The sequence below is a fragment of the Triticum dicoccoides genome, chromosome 5B, assembly GCF_002162155.2.
Source record: "Triticum dicoccoides isolate Atlit2015 ecotype Zavitan chromosome 5B, WEW_v2.0, whole genome shotgun sequence".
Classification (NCBI taxonomy): Eukaryota; Viridiplantae; Streptophyta; class Magnoliopsida; order Poales; family Poaceae; genus Triticum; species Triticum dicoccoides.
The window spans coordinates 315,592,697-315,611,829 of NC_041389.1; positions in this window are offsets into that span (position 1 = coordinate 315,592,697).

A 19,133-nucleotide genomic window follows, 5' to 3' on the forward strand; every position below is an offset into this window, starting at 1 on the left:
CTCCCTACCTTAGTTCTCTTATTGTAATTAACTTTCTTTTACTTTTTTCCTTTTTTTACAGAGAACTTTTTATTTTTGATGAATAAAGAGCTGTGAGGTTGTTGCCTTGCAGTATATAGTCAAAAAAACGCAGGAGTAGGGTCTTACACCACAAGGTGGCTCGAACCTGGGTAAACTGTTGCGTCCTCCGTTCTTCTTCTTTAGCTCGAGCATGCCGGAGTATCGTCGTGAGGCTATGAGATCGCAAGGTAGGGCTCAGCGGAGACAGTAGGTGCATCCCAGTGGGCGAACCTTCTTGGATCCCTGGAGCCCTGATTCCATCATTTGGCATGCCAGGTAGGGGTCTGTCGCGATTCTACCACTCTGCTGCAGTTCCTGCGCCACCGTTGCCATGGCTGATGCTCGCCATGTTTGTGCCAAGCGTCGGGCGGCTCGCGTCGCCCAAATGGAGCCCGCTGGCCGCGACAACTGTCACCACTCCACCGAGGCCACGACAGCTACCACCGACCCCACCGCTCACGAGCAGTAGGAATCCTCCGTGTAGCCTTCCGTGCAACCCAACGGCCGCACCGCTACACCTTCCCTCACCACCGCTATGGCCTCCTCTTGCAGCCGCCGTGGGCTGCCAAACGCAGAGGCTGCACCGCTCATGGCGCGCGAGCTGCTCCACTACCGCCCGACCAATGAAGGCCATGATGCCTGGCTTGGCCGCATCACCGAGCTCGTCAACACCATTGATGACCCACAACTATAGGGGATCTATCGTAGTCATTTCGATAAGTAAGAGTGTCGAACCCAACGAGGAGCAGAAGGAAATGACAAGCGGTTTTCAGTAAGGTATTCTCTGCAAGCACTGAAATTATCGGTAACAGATAGTTTTGTGATAAGGTAATTCGTAATGGGTAACAAGTAACAAAGTAACTAAGGTGCAGGAAGGTGGACCAATCCTTTTTGTAGCAAAGGACAAGCCTGGACAAACTCTTATATAAAGCAAAGTGCTCCCGAGGACAAATGGGAATTATCGTCAAGCTAGTTTTCATCATGCTCATATGATTCGCGTTCGTTACTTTGATAATTTGATATGTGGGTGGACCGGTGCTTGGGTACTGCCCTTCCTTGGACAAGAATCCTACTTATGATTAACCACCCTCGCAAGCATCCGCAACTATGAAAGAAGAATTGAGGTAAACCTAACCATAGCATGAAACATATGGATCCAAATCAGCCCCTTACGAAGCAACACATAAACTAGGGTTTAAGATTCTGTCACTCTAGCAACCCATCATCTACTTATTACTTCCCCTAGGCCCAAACAATGGTGAAGTGTCGTGTAGTCGACGTTCACATAACACCACTAGAGGAGAGACAACATACATCTCATCAAAATATCGAACGAATACCAAATTCACATGACTACTTATAACAAGACTTCTCCCATGTCCTCAGGAACAAATGTAACTACTCACAACTCATATTCATGTTCATAATCAGAGGAGTATTGAATAGCAATAAGGATCTAAACATATGATCTTCCACCGAATAAACCAACTAGCATCAACTACAAGGAGTAATCAACACTACTAGCATCCCACAGGTACCAGTCTGTGGTTTTGAGACAAAGATCGGATACAAGAGATGAACTAGGGTTTGAGAGGAGATGGTGCTAGTGAAGATGTTGACGGAGATTGACCCCCTCTCGATGAGAGGATCGATGATGATGACGATGGCGACGATTTCCCCTCCCAAAGGGATGTTTCCCCGGCAGAACAGCTTCGCCGGAGCCCTAGATTGGTTCCGCCCAGGTTCGGCCTCGAGATGGCGGAACTTCGTCCCAAAAGCTTACTTATGATTTTTCTTCAGGGTAAAAGACACCATATAGCAGAAGTTGGGCATCGGGGGCCTGCCTGGTGGCCCATGAGGAAGGAGGCGCGCCCAGGGGGTAGGGCGCACCTTCCACCCTCGTGGCTGCTCGGTGGCCCCGTCTGGTGCTTTCTTCGCCCTATATTTTTAATATATTCCAAAACTGACTTTCATGGAGTTTCAGGACTATTGGAGTTGTGCAAAATATGTTTTTAATATTTGCTCCTTTTCCAACCCAGAATTCCAACTGCCGTCATTCTCCCTCTTCATGTAAACCTTGTAAAATAAGAGAGAAAAGGCATAAGTATTGTGGCATAACGTGTAATAACAGCCCATAATGCTATAAATATCGGTATAAAAGCATGATGCAAAATGGACATATCAAGCCCCCCAAGCTTAGACCTCGCTTGTCCTCAAGCGAAAGCCAAAATTGAGAAATATGTCCACATGTTTAGAGATAGAGGTGTCGATAAAATAAAATACAGACATGAGGGCGTCATGATCATCTTTAGAATAGCAACATATATATTGTCATATAATTTCTTATGCAAAAGTAACAATCAATTCACAATGTAAAGTATGAATTAGAAACTTCGTTGAAAACTAGCAAACTATAAACTCAGTCATTGAAGCAATTGCAATTTATCATAACATCGAAAAGATTCAAAATAAGAGCTTTTCAGCAAGTCCACATACTCAACTATCATTTAGTATTTCACAATTGCTAACACTCACGCGATACTTATGGGTATGAAGTTTCAATAGGACACAGAGAAAGATAGGGGCTTATAATTCCTCCTCCCAACCTTTTACCTCAAGGGTAATGTCAACAATAATACTTTATGAAAACCTACATCTGAGTGGATATATATATCAGGATCTTTCCAACACATCGTGCTTGCCAAAGGATAAAGTGTAAAAAAGGAAAGGTGAAGATCCCCATGACTCTTGTATAAGGGTAGAAGGTAAAAATAAAAGATAGGCCCTTCGCAGAGGGAAGCAGAGGTTGTCATGCACTTTTATGGTTGGACGCACAAAATCTTACTGCAAAAGAACATCAATTTATATTGCCACTTGTGATAAGGACCTTTATTATGCAGTGCGTCGCTTTTATTTCTTCCATATCACAAGCTCGTATAAAGCTTATTTTCTCCACACTAATAGATCATACATATTTAGAAAGCATTTTTTATTGCTTGCACCGATGACAACTTACTTGAAGGATCTTACTCAATCCATCGGTAGGTATGGTGGACTCTGATGGCAAAACTAGGTTTAGGGATGTTTGGAAGCACAAGTAGTATCTCTACTTGGTGCAAAGAATTTGGCTAGCATGAGGGAGAAAGGAAAGCTCAACATGTTGAATGATCCATGAAAATATAATTTATTTTGGATATAAGAAAACATAACCCATTACATTGTCTTCCTTGTCTAACATCAACTTTTTAGCATGTCATATTTTAGTGAGTGCTCACAATCATAAAAGATGTCCAAGATAGCATACTTATATGTGAAAACCTATTTTTCTTTATTACTTCCTATTAATTGCAATGATGACCAAAACTATGTTTGTCAACTCTCAACAACTTTTATTCATCATACTCTTTATATGCGAAGTCATTACTCCCCATAAGATCAATATGATCTTTTTATTTCTTTTTATTCTTTCTTTTATTCCCTCAAGATCATAGCAAGATAGCAAAGCCCTCAACTCAAAACTAATCTTTATTATATATAACTCACAGACTCGATTACATAGATAGGGATCGAAATAAAACTCAAAGCTAGATTATACTAAACTTTATTCTACTAGATCAAGATATAACCAAAAGGATCGAACTAAGAAAAATGATAAAGATAGAAGTGTGATGGTGATACGATACCAGGGCACCTCCCCCAAGCTTTGCAGTTGCCAAGGGGAGTGCCCATACCCATGTGTTTATGTCTCTTTCTTCGGAGGTGGTGATGATGGAGTTGTTGATGATGTAGGCTTGTCGTCCATCTCCCAAGGCATAGGCTCACCAACATAGAAGGATGATCAAGTCACTGGGATCCTCAAATCTGTAGCCAAACTCATCCTCTTAAATCTATATTCATACTCACAGTTTTGGTTTTGCAGGGCATAGATCTAGGCTTGGAGGTGCTCGATTTTCTCGTGAAGCTTAAAGATGGTCTCCCCAATGTTCTTGGCATCTAGCTTGTGGTTGTCAGCGAACTCCACGATCATCATGTGGTTGGCATTGACTCCGTGTTCCACCATCCCTTGGCACTTGAAAACTTGTTGCTCCATTGCTTCGAGTCTTGTCTCCACGCTTCCGGTCCTCCTTGGTCCCTCAACATCGCAGATGTGCAGCACCCTCTCATGCATATCAATGGTTTGAGGGTGTTGCAGCACCTCCGCGAGGTAAGGGTTGATGACCTTGTCGAAAAACTTGTCCTTGGGGGCGCTTGAAGACGTCATGGTGATCTAGATCTGTCAGAAAAACAGCTCGAAACAAAAACAGAGGATTTCCTCGTGGTACGGTGGTCAAAACCTTCGGGAGATTATATAATGAATTTTTACCGACCAAAAGAAGTATCATGCAAGAAAACGGAGTCTGGAGGGCACATGAGGTGGCCATGAGGCAGGGGGCACGCCCTCCACCCTCGTGGATGCCTCTTGTCTCTTTCGGACTACTACTTATTTTCCTGATTTTTTAAATATTCCAAAACGGAGAAAAAAAATGCTATTTGAGCAGTTTTGGAGTCAGTTTACTTACCATACCACATACCTATTCCTTTTATGTGTCTGAAACATTCTGAAAAGTGTCCCTTATGTACTCTTCCGGGCTTACGGTGGTAATAACATTGGTTTCAACATTTATGGGATTACGTGAGATATAATGTTTGATTCTTTGACTGTTCACCACCTTTGGATATGTGCCTTCGGCGATGTTGATCTTTATGGCACCAGAATGATAGACCTCCTCGATAATGTAAGGACCTTCCCATTTAGAGAGGTGTTTTCCTGCAAAAAATCTTAAACGAGAGTTGTATAGCAAAATATAATCACCTACATTAAACTCACGCTTTTGTATCCTTTTGTCATGCCATCTTTTAACTTTTTCTTTAAACAATTTAGCATTCTCATAGGCCTGGGTTCTCCATTCATCATGTGAGCTAATGTCAAATAGCCTCTTCTCACCGGCAAGTTTGAAATCATAATTGAGCTCTTTAATGGCCCAATATGCCTTATGTTCTAGTTCGAGAGGTAAGTGACATGCTTTCCCATAAACCATTTTATACGGAGACATACCCATAGGATTTTTATATGCATTTCTATAGGCCCATAATGCATCATCAAGTTTATTGGACAAATTCTCTCTAGATCTATTAATAGTCTTTTGCAAGATCAGTTTAATCTCTCTATTACTCAATTCTACTTTACCACTCGACTGTGGATGGTATGGAGATGCAATTCTATGATTAACATCATACTTAGCAAGCATTTTATGAAAAGCACCATGAATAAAATGTGAACCACCATCAGTCATTAAATATCTAGGGACTCCAAACCTTGGAAAAATAACTTCTTTAAGCATCTTAATAGAAGTGTTATGATCAACACTACTAGTTGGAATAGCTTCTACCCACTTAGTAACGTAATCAACATCAACCAAAATATGTGTATACCCATTAGAGGAAGGAAAAGGTCCCATATAATCAAAGCCCCAAACATCAAATGGTTCAATAACAAGTGAATAGTTCATAGGCATTTCTTGACGTCTACTAATATTACCAATTCTTTGACATTCATCACAAGACAAGACAAACTTACGGGCATCTTTGAGAAGAGTAGGCCAATAAAAACGGATTGCAATACCTTATGTGCAGTTCTATCTCCATTGTGGTGTCCTCCATAAGCCTCGGAGTGACACTTTTGTAGGATCTGTTCTTGTTCATGCTCAGGTACACAACGTCTAATTACACCATCTACTCCTTTATAAAGGTGTGGGTCATCCCAGAAGTGATATCTTAAATCATAGCAAAACTTTTTCTTTTGCTGGTATGTGAAACTAGGTGGTATAAATTTAGCAACAATGTAATTAGCATAATCAGCATACTATGGAGCAGTACGAGAAGCATTTATGACAACTAATTGTTCATTAGGAAAGCTATCATTAATAGGTTGTGGGTCATCAAGAATATTTTCTAACCTAGACAAGTTGTCTGCAACGGGGTTCTCAGCTCCCTTTCTATCAATAATATGCAAATCAAATTCCTGTAGCAAGAGAACCCATCTAATAAGTCTAGGTTTACCATCTTTCTTTTCCATAAGATATTTAATAGCAGCATGATCAGTGTGAACAGTTACTTTAGAATCAACAATGTAAGGTCTGAACTTATCACAAGCGAACACAATTGCTAAAAACTCTTTTTTAGTAGTAGCATAATTTCTTTGGGAACTGTCTAGAGTTTTACTAGCATATTGGATAACATTTAATTTCTTATCAACTCTTTGTCCTAGAACAGCACCTACAGCATAATCATTAGCATCACACCTAATTTCAAATGGTAAGTTCCAATCAGGTGGCTGGACAATAGGTACAGAAATCAAGGCTTTCTTAAGTAATTCAAATGCTTCTACACAATCATCATCAAAGACAAAAGGAGCATCTTTTTGTAAGAGATTAGTCAGAGGCCTAGAAATTTTAGAGAATTCTTTAATAGACCTCCTATAAAAACCAGCATGACCAAGGAAACTTCTTATACCTTTGATGTCCTTAGGACACCGCTTCTTTTCAATAGCATCAACTTTAGCTTTGTCACCTTCAATACCTTTTTCAGAAATTTTATGCCCCAAGACAATACCTTCATTAACCATAAAGTGGCACTTCTCCGAATTCAAGACAAGATTAGTTTCTTCACATCTCTGCAAGACTCGATCAAGGTTGCTTAAGCAATCATCAAAAGAAGTTCCATACACGGAGAAATCATCCATGAAAACCTCAACAATCTTTTCATAAAAGTTAGAGAATATAGCAGTCATACATCTTTGAAAGGTAGAAGATGCATTGCAGAAACCAAAAGGCATACATCTATAAGCAAACGTACCGAAAGGGCAAGTATAAGTGGTCTTATCCTGATCCTCTTTTGACACAGGTATTTGAGAGAAACCAGAATAACCATCTAGAAAGCAAAAATGTGTATGTTCAGATAGTCTTGCTAGCATTTGATCAATAAAAGCTAGAGGGTAATGATCCTTTCTAGTAGCTTTATTTAATTTGCGGAAATCAATTACCAATCTATAACCTGTAACAATTCTTTGTGGGATCAATTCATCCTTATCATTAGGAACAACAGTAATACCTCCCTTCTTAGGGACAGAATGGACAAGACTTACCCACTGACTATTAGCAATAGGATAAATTATACCTGCCTCCAGAAGCTTTAGTATTTCATTTCTTACCACTTCTTTCATTTTAGGATCTAACCATCGTTGGTGATCAACAACTGGTTTAGCATCTTTCTCTAATTTTATTTTATGCTGGCATAAAGTGGGACTAATGCCCTTAAGATCATCCAGAGTATATCCCATAGCAGCACGGTGCTTCTTCAGAGTTTTCAATAATTTCTCTTCTTCATGCTCTGAAAGGTTAGCACTAATAATAACAAGATATCTCTTCTTTTCATCAAGATAAGCATATTTCAAAGTATCAGGTAATTGTTTAAGCTCAAACACGGGGTCACCCTTGGGTGGAGGAGGATCCCCTAGGATTTCAACCGGCAAGTTGTGTTTCAAAATAGGTCCCTGTTTAAAGAGTACTTCATCTTTTCCCCTTCTTTCATTCATAAACATATCATTTTCATAGTCTAGAAAATATTGTTCTAAAGGATCATTAGGAGGCACGGCAATAGAAGCAAGACCAATAATTTCATATTTACTGGGAAATTCTTTATCATGGGGTTGTCTATGGAATTTAGCAAAATTAAAATCATGAGACATATCCCCTAAACCAACAGTAACAATATCTTTTTCGCAGTCTATGTTAGCATTAACAGTATTCAAGAAGGGTCTACCAAATATAATGGGACAAAAGTCATCTTGTGGGGAACCAAGAACAAGAAAATCAGTAGGATATTCAATTTTCCCACACAAGACTTCAACGTCTATAACAATCCCAATTGGTGAAATAGTATCCCTATTGGCAAGCTTAGTAGTGACATCAATATCTTCTATCTCAGCAGGTGAGTATCATGCATAATTTCTTTGTATAAGGAATGGGGTATTGCACTCGCACTACCACCCATATCACATAAACCATGATAACAATGATATCATATTTTAACAGAAACAACAGGCAAGCCAACAACAGGTCTATGTTTATTTTTCGTATCGGGTCTAGCAATTCTAGCAGCTTCATCACAGAAGTAAATAACATGCCCATCAATATTATCGACCAAGAGATTTTTAACCATAACAACACTAGGTTCAACTTTAATTTGCTCACGGGGTGTAGGTGTTCTAGCATTACTCTTATGAACCACAGTTGAAGCTTTAGCATGATCCTTTATTCTAATAGGAAAAGGTGGTTTCTCAATATAAGCAGTAGGAACAATAGGATCAACATTATAAGTAATAGTCTTTTCTTCAACTTTAATAGGTTCTACTACTTTTACTTCAATGGGAGGATGATATTTAAATCACTTATCCTTAGGGAGATCAACATGAGTAGCAAATGATTCACAAAAAGAAGCTACTATCTCAGAGTCAAGTCCATATTTAGTGCTAAATTCATGAAAAGCATCGGTATCCATAAAAGATTTAACACAATCAAACTTAGGTGTTATACCCGACTCCTTACCTTCGTCGAGTTCCCAATCTTCAGAGTTGCGTTTAATTCTTTCCAATAAATCCCATCTAAATACAATAGTTTTCATCATAAAAGAACCAGTACAAGAAGTATCGAGCATGGAGCGATTATTGAGAGAAAGTCGAGCATAAAATTTTGAATAATAATTTCTCTTGAGAGCTCATGATTGGGTCATGAATAAAACATTGACTTCATCCTACCCCAAGCTTGAGCGATACTTTCTCCTTTGCGAGGCCAAAAATTATATATATAATTACGATCATGATGAACCAGATGCATAGGATAAAACATCTTATGAAATTCCAATTTCAATCGGTTGTAGTTCCACGATCCAATATCATCACAAAGCCTAAACCATGTCAATGACTTTCCCTTCAAAGATAAAGGGAAGACCTTCTTCCTGATAATATCCTCGGGCATACCTGCAATCTTAAATAATCCACAAACTTCATCCACATAGATTAGATGCATATCGGGATGTAATGTTCCATCTCCTGTATAGGGATTAGCTAGAAGTTTCTCTATCATACCCGAAGGAATTTCAAAGTAAATATTTTTAGTAGGTTTAGTAGGTTGAGGAGCAGCTCTTTTCTCTATCAGTCGGGGTGAAGATACCCCGAACAATTCCCTCAAAGGATTATTTTCCATAGTAACAAGTGACAGTTAATTTCAGCACACTATATAAATGTTTCCTTACCAAATTCCACCTACCAAAGGCGCTTCACTCCCCGGCAACGGCGCCAGAAAAGATCCTTGATGAACCAAAAGTATAAGGGGTCTATCGTAGTCCTCTTGATAAGTAAGAGTGCCGAACCCAACGTGGAGCAGAAGGAAGTGACAAGCGGGTTTCAGTAAGGTATTCTCTGTAAGCACTGAAATTATCGGTAACAGATAGTTTTCGATAAGGATTTCAATATCTTCCATGCTAAACACACTATTGGTGGTTCCCATGCAGAAATGAAAAGTTTAACTCCCCCACATCCATACAAATACAAGCCATCGCTAGCCGAATCCGTGGGTGCCCTCCAAACAATCAACTTTCAAGTGGGAGTTCTGCTATATTATATTTTCTTTGTTTTTATGGGACTGGGCATCCCAATTACCAGCATCTCTCGTGCAAGGACGAGCGAATAAACTCCCATCATAATAATAACCCACTTATATCATGGAAGATATAGACCGCCCGATCACTCCATGAGCAGTATGGGCACACAGAACAAATGTTTATTTGAATGATTAGAGATGGCACATGCAAATTTAATTGGAACGGCAGGGTAGTACCATATATAGGTAGATATGGTGGTCTATTTTGGAACAACTTTGGGTTTCAAGATTTTGGAAGCACAAGCAATATTCCCGCTTAGTACAGGCGAAGGCTAGCAAATAGATAGAGAAGCGGCCAACTAGAGAGCGACAACGGTCATAATCATGTATTGCGAATGTTTAACATTGGACATGAGCATGATTAGGATATAAACAATCTGAATATAAATATCATAAAGGTTGAATTGGTTTTGAATCAACTACATGTGTGAACATGTGCCAAGTCAAGCCACTTGATCTTCAGAGGAGGATATCATCCTTACATACTAAACTACAATCATTTTAATGCATGTTGACACTCAAGATAAATCATTATCCACTCCTATCTACTTAAGCATGGCATGAGAAAATATAATCTCTAATTGTCATCACAAATATGTTTACTCATAATACGCTGAATCCAGGCTACTGAGTTAAACATATTGAAGGTGCAACTAATCCCCGAGTGGTTTTGGTAATCATAACAACATATATGTCATTGAACTAATGCCCATTCAAGTTATATTTCAGAAAAGTTCATTGATTGTCATGGCAAGGACATGAGAATGTGGACCCCTAAAAGTGCTATGGACATGGATGCCAAAGCTTCAAGACTCCACATTTTTGGTTAAGTGGTCCAAGATCACATTGACTCCATAGGAAAGCCAATACTATTGCTCCAAAAAACCATAACCACTTTCTCAATATCTCTTCTGTCCAAAACCTAAAAAGCCAACTCGGTCCCACCAAAATCTCCACATCCAAACCCACCGAGTTGATCCTATTCTATGCCAGAGCCAAACCCTAGAGTTTTGGTCTCACCGAGATGATGATCGGTCTCATCGGTTTGCACTGACCAAGTTTCTGTAATCTTATCACTTCACTTCGGAATTACCAAGTTGAACCAACCGAAATTACCGAAACACAGTCTTGCTTATGTAATCACATATCGGTGTCACCGAGAAGCCCAAGGTTGAAATCTTTTACATAGGTCAGTCTCACCAAGTTTTTTGGATCGGTGTCACCGAGTTGAGTAAAAAGGCTTGTAACGGTTCGATTTTGGGTGAAGGCTATTTATACCCCCTCCACCTCCACCTACTCGTTAAGAGAGCCATCAGAACAAAACTACACTTCCACCATTCATTTAAGAGATCCATCAGAACAAAATTGTTGGGCCCGTGGGATTGTGGGTACCCAGGCCCTTCTGCCTGCGGCCCAGCGGGCGACGCCTGCCAGGGGCCCAAGGATGGCCCACCGCCATGGCTTCATGAGCATGTCAACATAAAATAGATTTGGAAGCTGATGCCAAACCAGTTTGTGATCCTCAACGACGTTTGAATCCTAAAATGAAAGAAGTGGTAAGAAAAGAAATACTCAAGCTTTTGGAGGCATGTATAATTTATCCCATTGCTGATAGCCAGTGGGTAAGTCCTGTCCATTGTGTCCCTAAGAAGGGAGGTATTACTGTTGTCCCTAATGATAAAGATGAATTGATTCCGCAAAGAATTATCACAGGTTATAGGATGGTAATTGATTTCCGCAAATTAAATAAGGCTACTAAGAAAGATCATTACCCCTTACCTTTTATTGATCAAATGCTAGAAAGACTATGCAAACATACACATTATTGCTTTCTAGATGGTTACTCTGGTTTTTCTCAAATACCTGTGTCGGCTAAAGATCAATCAAAGACTACTTTTACATGCCCTTTTAGTACTTTTGCTTATAGACATATGCCTTTTGGTTTATGTAATGCACCTGCTACCTTTCAAAGATGCATGATGGCTATATTCTCTGACTTTTGTGAGAAAATTTGTGAGGTTTTCATGGATGACTTTTCCATCTATGGTTCCTCTTTTGATGATTGCTTGAGCAATCCCGCTCGAGTTTTGCAGAGATGTGAAGAAACTAATCTTGTCTTGAATTGGGAAAAGTGACACTTTATGGTTAATGAAGGTATTGTCTTGGGGCACAAAGTTTTTGAAAGAGGTATTGAAGTTGATAAAGCCAATGTTGATGCTATTGAAAAGATGCCATGTCCCAAGGACATCAAAGGTATAAGAAGTTTCCTTGGTCACGCCAGATTTTATAGGAGGTTCATCAAGGACTTCTCAAAAATCTCTCGGCCTCTGACTAATTTATTACAAAAAGATGTACCATTTGTCTTTGATGATGACTGTGTAGAAGCATTTGAAATACTTAAGAAAGCATTAGTCTCCGCACCTGTTGTTCAGCCACCTGATTGGAATTTACCCTTTGAAATTATGTGTGATGCTAGTGATTATGTTGTAGGTGCTGTTCTAGGGCAAAGAGTTGATAAGAAATTGAATGTTATCCATTATGCTAGTAAGACTCTAGACAATGCTCAAAGAAATTATGCTACTACCGAAAAGGAACTTTTAGCGGTTGTATTTGCTTGTGATAAATTCAGACCATATATTGTTGATTCTAGAGTAATTATCCATACAGATCATGTTGCTATTAAATATCTTTTGGAAAAGAAAGATGCAAAACCTAGACTCATTAGATGGGTTCTCCTGCTTCAGGAATTTGATTTACATATTGTTGATAGAAAAGGAGCTGATAACCCCGTTGCAGACAACTTGTCTAGGCTAAAGAATGTTCTTGATGACCCACTACCTATTGATGACAGCTTTCCTGATGAGCAATTAAATGTCATAAGTACTTCCCGTAGCACTCTGTGGTATGCTGATTATGCTAAATATATTGTTGCTAAATTTATACCGCCTAGCTTCACATTCCAACAAAAGAAAAAGTTTTTCTATGACTTGTGACATTACTTTTGGGATGACCCACATCTTTATAAAGAAGGAGTAGATTGTGTTATTAGACGTTGTGTACCTGAGCATGAACAGGAACAGATCCTACGCAAGTGTCACTCCGAAGCTTATGGAGGACATCACGCTGGAGATAGAACTGCACATAAGGTATTGCAATCTAGTTTTTATTGGCCTACTCTCTTCAAGGATGCCATAAGAGAGGAACCATAAGAGATCAACAAGGATGAAAGGATCAAGAAGGCTATGGAGGTTCAAGCTCCGGTGGTGAAAGAAGAAGACATCCCTCAACCTTTACCTAACCTTTTCACTCCAACAGAGATTGAAGCCTTCCAGATGATTGAGTTAGCCCGCATACAGAACAAGTATCTTACACAGGAGAATATTTTGTTGAAGGATCATATTGCCGGGCTCAAGAACATTATCCGCAAGTTGGAGGAACTTTTACGCTCGATGTGCGATTATCCACCGTCATCATCACCACCTCCATCGCCTCCGAGGACATAATCACATGGGTATGGGCACTCCCCTTGGCAACTGCCAAGCTTGGTGGAGGTGCCCTGGTATCATATCACCATCACAACTCCTATCTTTACCATTTTTCTTAGTTCGATCCTATTAGTAGTATCTTGATTTAGTAGAATAAAGTCATGGCATGATCTAGTTTTGAGTTTTGCTTTATGTTCCTTCTTTGTAATCGAGTCCGTGAGCTATATAATAAAGATTAGTGTTGAGTCAAGGGCTTGAGTATTTTGCCATGATCTTGGGTGATTAGAAGAAAAAGAATAAAAAGAATCAAGAGTTCATATTGATCTTAGTGAAAGTAATGACTTCACATAGAAAGAGTATGATGATTAAAAGTTGTTGGGAGTTGGCAAATATAGCTTTGGTCATCGTTGCAATTAATAGGAAGTAATAAGGAAAGAGAGGTTTCACATATAGATATATTATCATTGACATCTTTTATGATTGGGAGCACTCATTAAAATATGACATGCTAAAGAGTTGAGGTTGGACAAGGAAGATAACATAATGAGTTATGTTTTCTTACATCTGAGATAAAGTACATTGTCATGGTTCCTCTACCGTGTTGAGTTTGCCTTTCCCCTCATGCTAGCCAATCTTCAGCACTAAGTAGAAATACTACTTGTGCTTCCAAATACCCTTAAACCAGTTTTGCCATGAGAGTCCACCATATCTACCTATGGATTGAGTAAGATCCTTCAAGTAAGTTGTCATCGGTGCAAGCAATAAAAAATTGCTCTCTAAATTTGCATGACTTATTAGTGCAGAGAAATAAGCTTTGTACGAACTTGTTGTGGACGCAATAAAAGCGATGGACTGCATAATAAAGGTTCACATGCAATGGGCAATATAAAGTGACGTTCTTTTGCATTAAGATTTTGTGCATCAACCCTAAACATGCATGACAACCTCTGCTTCCCTCTGCGAAGGGCCTATCTTTTATTATTATCCTCTACCTTATGCAAGAGTCACCGTGATCTTCACCCTTCCTTTTTTTCATTTTATCCTTTGGCAAAGCTCAGCATGTTGGAAAGAACATGATATATATATCTAATTGGATGTGGGGGAGCGTGAACTATTACTGTTGACATTACCCTTGAGGTAAAAAGTTGTGGGGCAAAAACTATAAGCCTCTATCTTTCTCTGTGTCCGATTAAAACTCCGTAACCACAAGTATCGCGTGAGTGTTAGCAATTATGAAGGACTAAGTGATAGTTGAGTATGTGGACTTGCTTTTAAGCTCTAACATAGACTCTTTCCGATGTTATGATAAATTGCAATTGCTTCAGTGACTGAGATTATAATTGTTGGTGCCCAATAAAGTTTCTGATTCATATTTTGGCTTTGTGAAAAGATGATCACTTGAACGTAAGTAATCATATGACAAAATTTATATATGTTGCTGTTATGAAGTAATCATGATGCCCTCATGTCCGTATTTTATTTTTATCGACGCCTCTACCTCTAAACATGAGGACATATTTATTGTTATCGGCTTTTCGCTTGAGGACAAGCAAGGTCTAAGCTTGGGGGAGTAGATACGTCCATTTTGCATCATGCTTTTATGTCAATATTTATTGCATTACGGGCTGTTATTTCACGTTATGTCACAATACTTATGGCTCTTCTCTCTTATTTTACAAGGTTTACATGAAGAGGGAGAATGCCGACAGCTGGAATTCTGGGCTGGAAAAGGAGCAAATATTGAAGGACTATTCTGCGCAACTCCAAAAGTCCTGAAACTCCACGGAATACCTTAGAATAAATAAAGAAAAATTGTCGCCAAAGATGAAGGCCAGGGGGCCCACACCCTGCTCACGAGGGTGGGGGCGCCCCCGCCCCCCCTGGGCGCGCCCCCTACCTCGTGGGCCCCCTGGTGGCTCTCCGACGTCCATCTTCTCCCATATGAAGTCTTTCGATGAGAAAAAAATAGAAGAGAACCTTTTGGGACGACACTCCGCCGCCACGAGGCGGAACCATGGCGGAACCAATCTAGGGCTCTGGCAGAGCTGTTCTGCCGGGGACACTTCCCTCCAGGAGGGGGAAATCATCACCATCGTCATCACCAACGCTCCTCTCAATGGGAGAGGGCAATCTCCATCAACATCTTCACCAGCACCATCTCATCTCCAAACCCTAGTTCATCTCTTGTATCCAATTCTTGTCTCCGAGTCCGGGATTGGTGCTAGTAGGTTGCTAGTAGTGTTGATTACTCCTTGTAGTTGATGATAGTTGGTTTATTTGGTGGAAGATCATATGTTCAGATCCTTTATGCACAATATTACCCCTCTGATTATGAACTTGGTATTCGTTTGATATTTTGATAAGATGTATGTTGTCTAACCTCTAGTGGTGTTATGTGAACGTCGACTACATAACACTTCACCATTATTTGGGCCTAGAGGAAGGCATTGGGAAGTAATAAGTAGATGATGGGTTGCTAGAGTGATAGAAGCTTAAACCCTAGTTTATGAGTTGCTTCGTAAGGGGCTGATTTGGATCCATATGTTTCATGCTATGGTTAGGTTTACCTTAATACTTTTGTTGTAGTTGCGGATGCTTGCAATAGAGGTTAATCATAAGTGGGATGCTTGTCCAAGTAAGGGCAGTACCCAAGCACCGGTCCACCCACATATCAAATTATCAAAGTACCGAATGCGAATCATATGAGCGTGATGAAAACTAGCTTGACGATATTCCCATGTGTCCCCGGGAGCGCTTTTCCTATTATAAGAGTTTGTCCAGGCTTATCCTTTGCTACAAAAAGGATTGGGCCACCTTGCTGCACTTTATTTACTTTTGTTACTTGTTGCTCATTACAATTTATCCTATCACAAAACTATATGTTACCACTTTTCAGTACTTGCAGATAATACCTTGCTGAAAACCTCTTATCATTTCCTTCTGCTCCTAGTTGGGTTCGACACTCTTATTTATCGAAAGGACTACGATAGATCCCCTATACTTGTGGGTGATCAGGGTTCCAAGGCAGGTGATTGAGCATCACCTGAATGTGTGCCCCAATGTACGCCCCGTGAAGCAGAAAGCAAGGCGGCAGTCCACCGAGAAGAAGGCCTTCATCGTCCAAGAAACCTGCAAGCTAGAGGTAGCAGGTGTTATTCGCGAGGTTCGCTAGCCCGAATGGCTGGCAAACCCTGTTGTCGTGCCGAAAAAGGGAGGAAAGGAGCGCATGTGTGTCGACTTCACCAACCTCAACAAGGCCTGCCCTCAAGACCTGTCCCACTCCCTCGCATCGACCAAATCGTCGACTCCACCGCCGAGTGCAACTTACTGTGCTTCTAGGATGCGTTTTCGGGCTATCCCCAAATCAAAATGGTAGTAGAAGATGTGGAAAAGACGGCTTTCCTGACCCCATGAGGGGTATACTGCTACACATGCATGTCGTTCGGGTTGCACAACGCGGGCGCAACCTTCCAGCGGCTGATGCACATCGCCTTGGGCCGGCAGCTCGGGAAGAACGCCGAGTCTTACGTCGACGACATTGTGGTGAAGTCTCGGGAGGCGAAGACCTTGATCCAAGACCTAGAAGAGACCTTCACGAGCCTCCGTGAAGTGGACCTGCGGCTCAACCCAGCGAAGTGCGTGTTTGGCATTCCTTCGGGCAAGCTTCTGGGCTTCCTCGTGTCCCGCAGGGGGATCGAGGCCAACCCACAGAAGGTCAAGGCCATCGAAGACATGAGTCCACCGCAAACCCTCAGAGAGATGCAGAAGCTTGCCTGACGCATAACTGCGTTGGGACGCTTCATCTCCAAGCTGGGGGAACGCGCCTTGCCTTTCTTCAAGCTGATGAAGAAGAAGGGTCCGTTTGAATGGACACAAGAGGTCTACAAAGCGTTCCAAGACCTCAAGAAGTACCTGACCAGCCCTCCTGTGATGGTGGCATCGCGCCCTCTCGAGCCCCTAGTGCTCTACCTCGCCGCCACACCCTACTCCGCCAATGCAGCTCTAGTGGTGGTTCGGGAAGAGCGCCAGGTCAAGGCTGCGTCATGACTGGCCATGGCCCCGGCCGCGGCAGCACAAGACCAAGAAGGCCTCGCGAAGACCACGACCTCAGTAGATGGAGACCAGCCCCAACAGGAAAACGCCCCTAGGGCTGAGGAGGCCTCACCAGGCAACCAGGTGCTGGGGGCTTCGTCGTCTCAGGAGGCGCCTAATCCTCCGGAGGGCACGGACCTCGTCAGCACACCCACCCTCGTCGAGCATCCGGTGTATTTCGTCAGCACAGTGTTGCGGGATGCAAGGGCACGATACCGCATGCCTTAGAAGCTCTTGCTTGCACTGCTAGTGGCCTCATGTAAGCTGCGGCATTACTTTCAAGGTCACCCCATCAAGGTCGTCTCGGCCTACCCATTGGAGAGGGTACTTAGGAGTCCCAACTCCGCTGGAAGGGTCGCCGAGTGGAACATTGAGCTGCAAGCGTTTCAGTTGGAATTCAGCACAACCAGGGTCGTCAAGGGAGCCGCACTTGCAGATTTTGTGGTAGAATGGACAGAGGCACCAGGGATCGAAGCAGGCGAAGATCGGTCACTTTCCCCAAGAAGTGAGGCACCAGATGGCTGGGTCATGTACTTCGATGGAGCATTCTCGCGACATGGAGCGGGGGCTGGCGTAGTGCTTATATCCCCCACCCAGGACAAGCTCTATTACGCCGTACAGCTCTGTTTCCAGCACGGCGAGAAGATCTCCAACAACATAGCAGAATACGAGGGCCTCATAGCAGGCTTGAAAGCTGCAGCAGCACTGGGGGTGAAGCGCCTCATTATCAAGGGTGATTCACTGCTCCTTGTCAACTTCTCCAACAAGGTGTACGAGCCGAAGGACGAGCACATGGAAGCGTATCTTGCGGAGGTAGGATGGAAAAGCAGTTTTGGGGGCTGGAGTTGCAGCATGTGCCCCGCGGCACCAACCAGGAGGCTGATGACATCGCCAGGAGGGCATCTAGGCAGCTGCCTCAGGAGCCTGGCATTTTCGAGGAACGACTCTTCAAGCCTTTGGCAGCGCCATCACTGTCGAGCACAGCGCAACCTCGAGAGGAACTCCCTCAACCACCAGCCATGGGAGCCCCGGCCTGTGGCCCGGCCTAGGGAGCGCACTTTCTCCTGGTGCTGGAGCCTCAGGAGGGGTGCTGGACCACAGGATTCAAGGACTATCTGATGCAAGGGACTCTACCAGAGAAGGAGGAGGAGGCGGAACGTGTGGCCCGGCAGGCCACGGCCTACTGATCCAAGACGGAGAGCTCTATCGGAAGCGGCCAAACGATGTTTCCCTGCATTGCATCTCTAGGGAATAGGGGAAGGAGTTGCTGGCTGACATACACGGTGGAGATTGTGGACACCACTCGTCATCACGGACCCTCATCGGCAAAGCGTTTCGCAGCGGGTTCTATTGGCACACGGCACTCAACGATGCAATCGAGCTGGTGAAGGCTTGTGAAGCCTGCCAATTCCATGCCAAGCAGGTCCATCGGCCAGCTCAGGGCCTGCATACCATCCCACTCTCGTGGCCGTCCGCGGTCTAGGGGCTAGATATCTTGGGCCCATTTCCTCGAGTGCCTGGGGGCTACCGCTACCTCTACATCGCCATCAACAAGTTCACCAAGTGGGCGGAGGTAGAAGCGGTCCGCACCATCCCAGCTGGCTCCACAGTCAAGTTCATCAAGGGCCTCATGAGCCGATTCGGGGTCCCTAATCGCCTCATCACCGACAACGGTTCACAGTTCACCAGTAATCTCTTCAAAACATATTGTGCTATCCTTGGAACGCAGATATGCTAT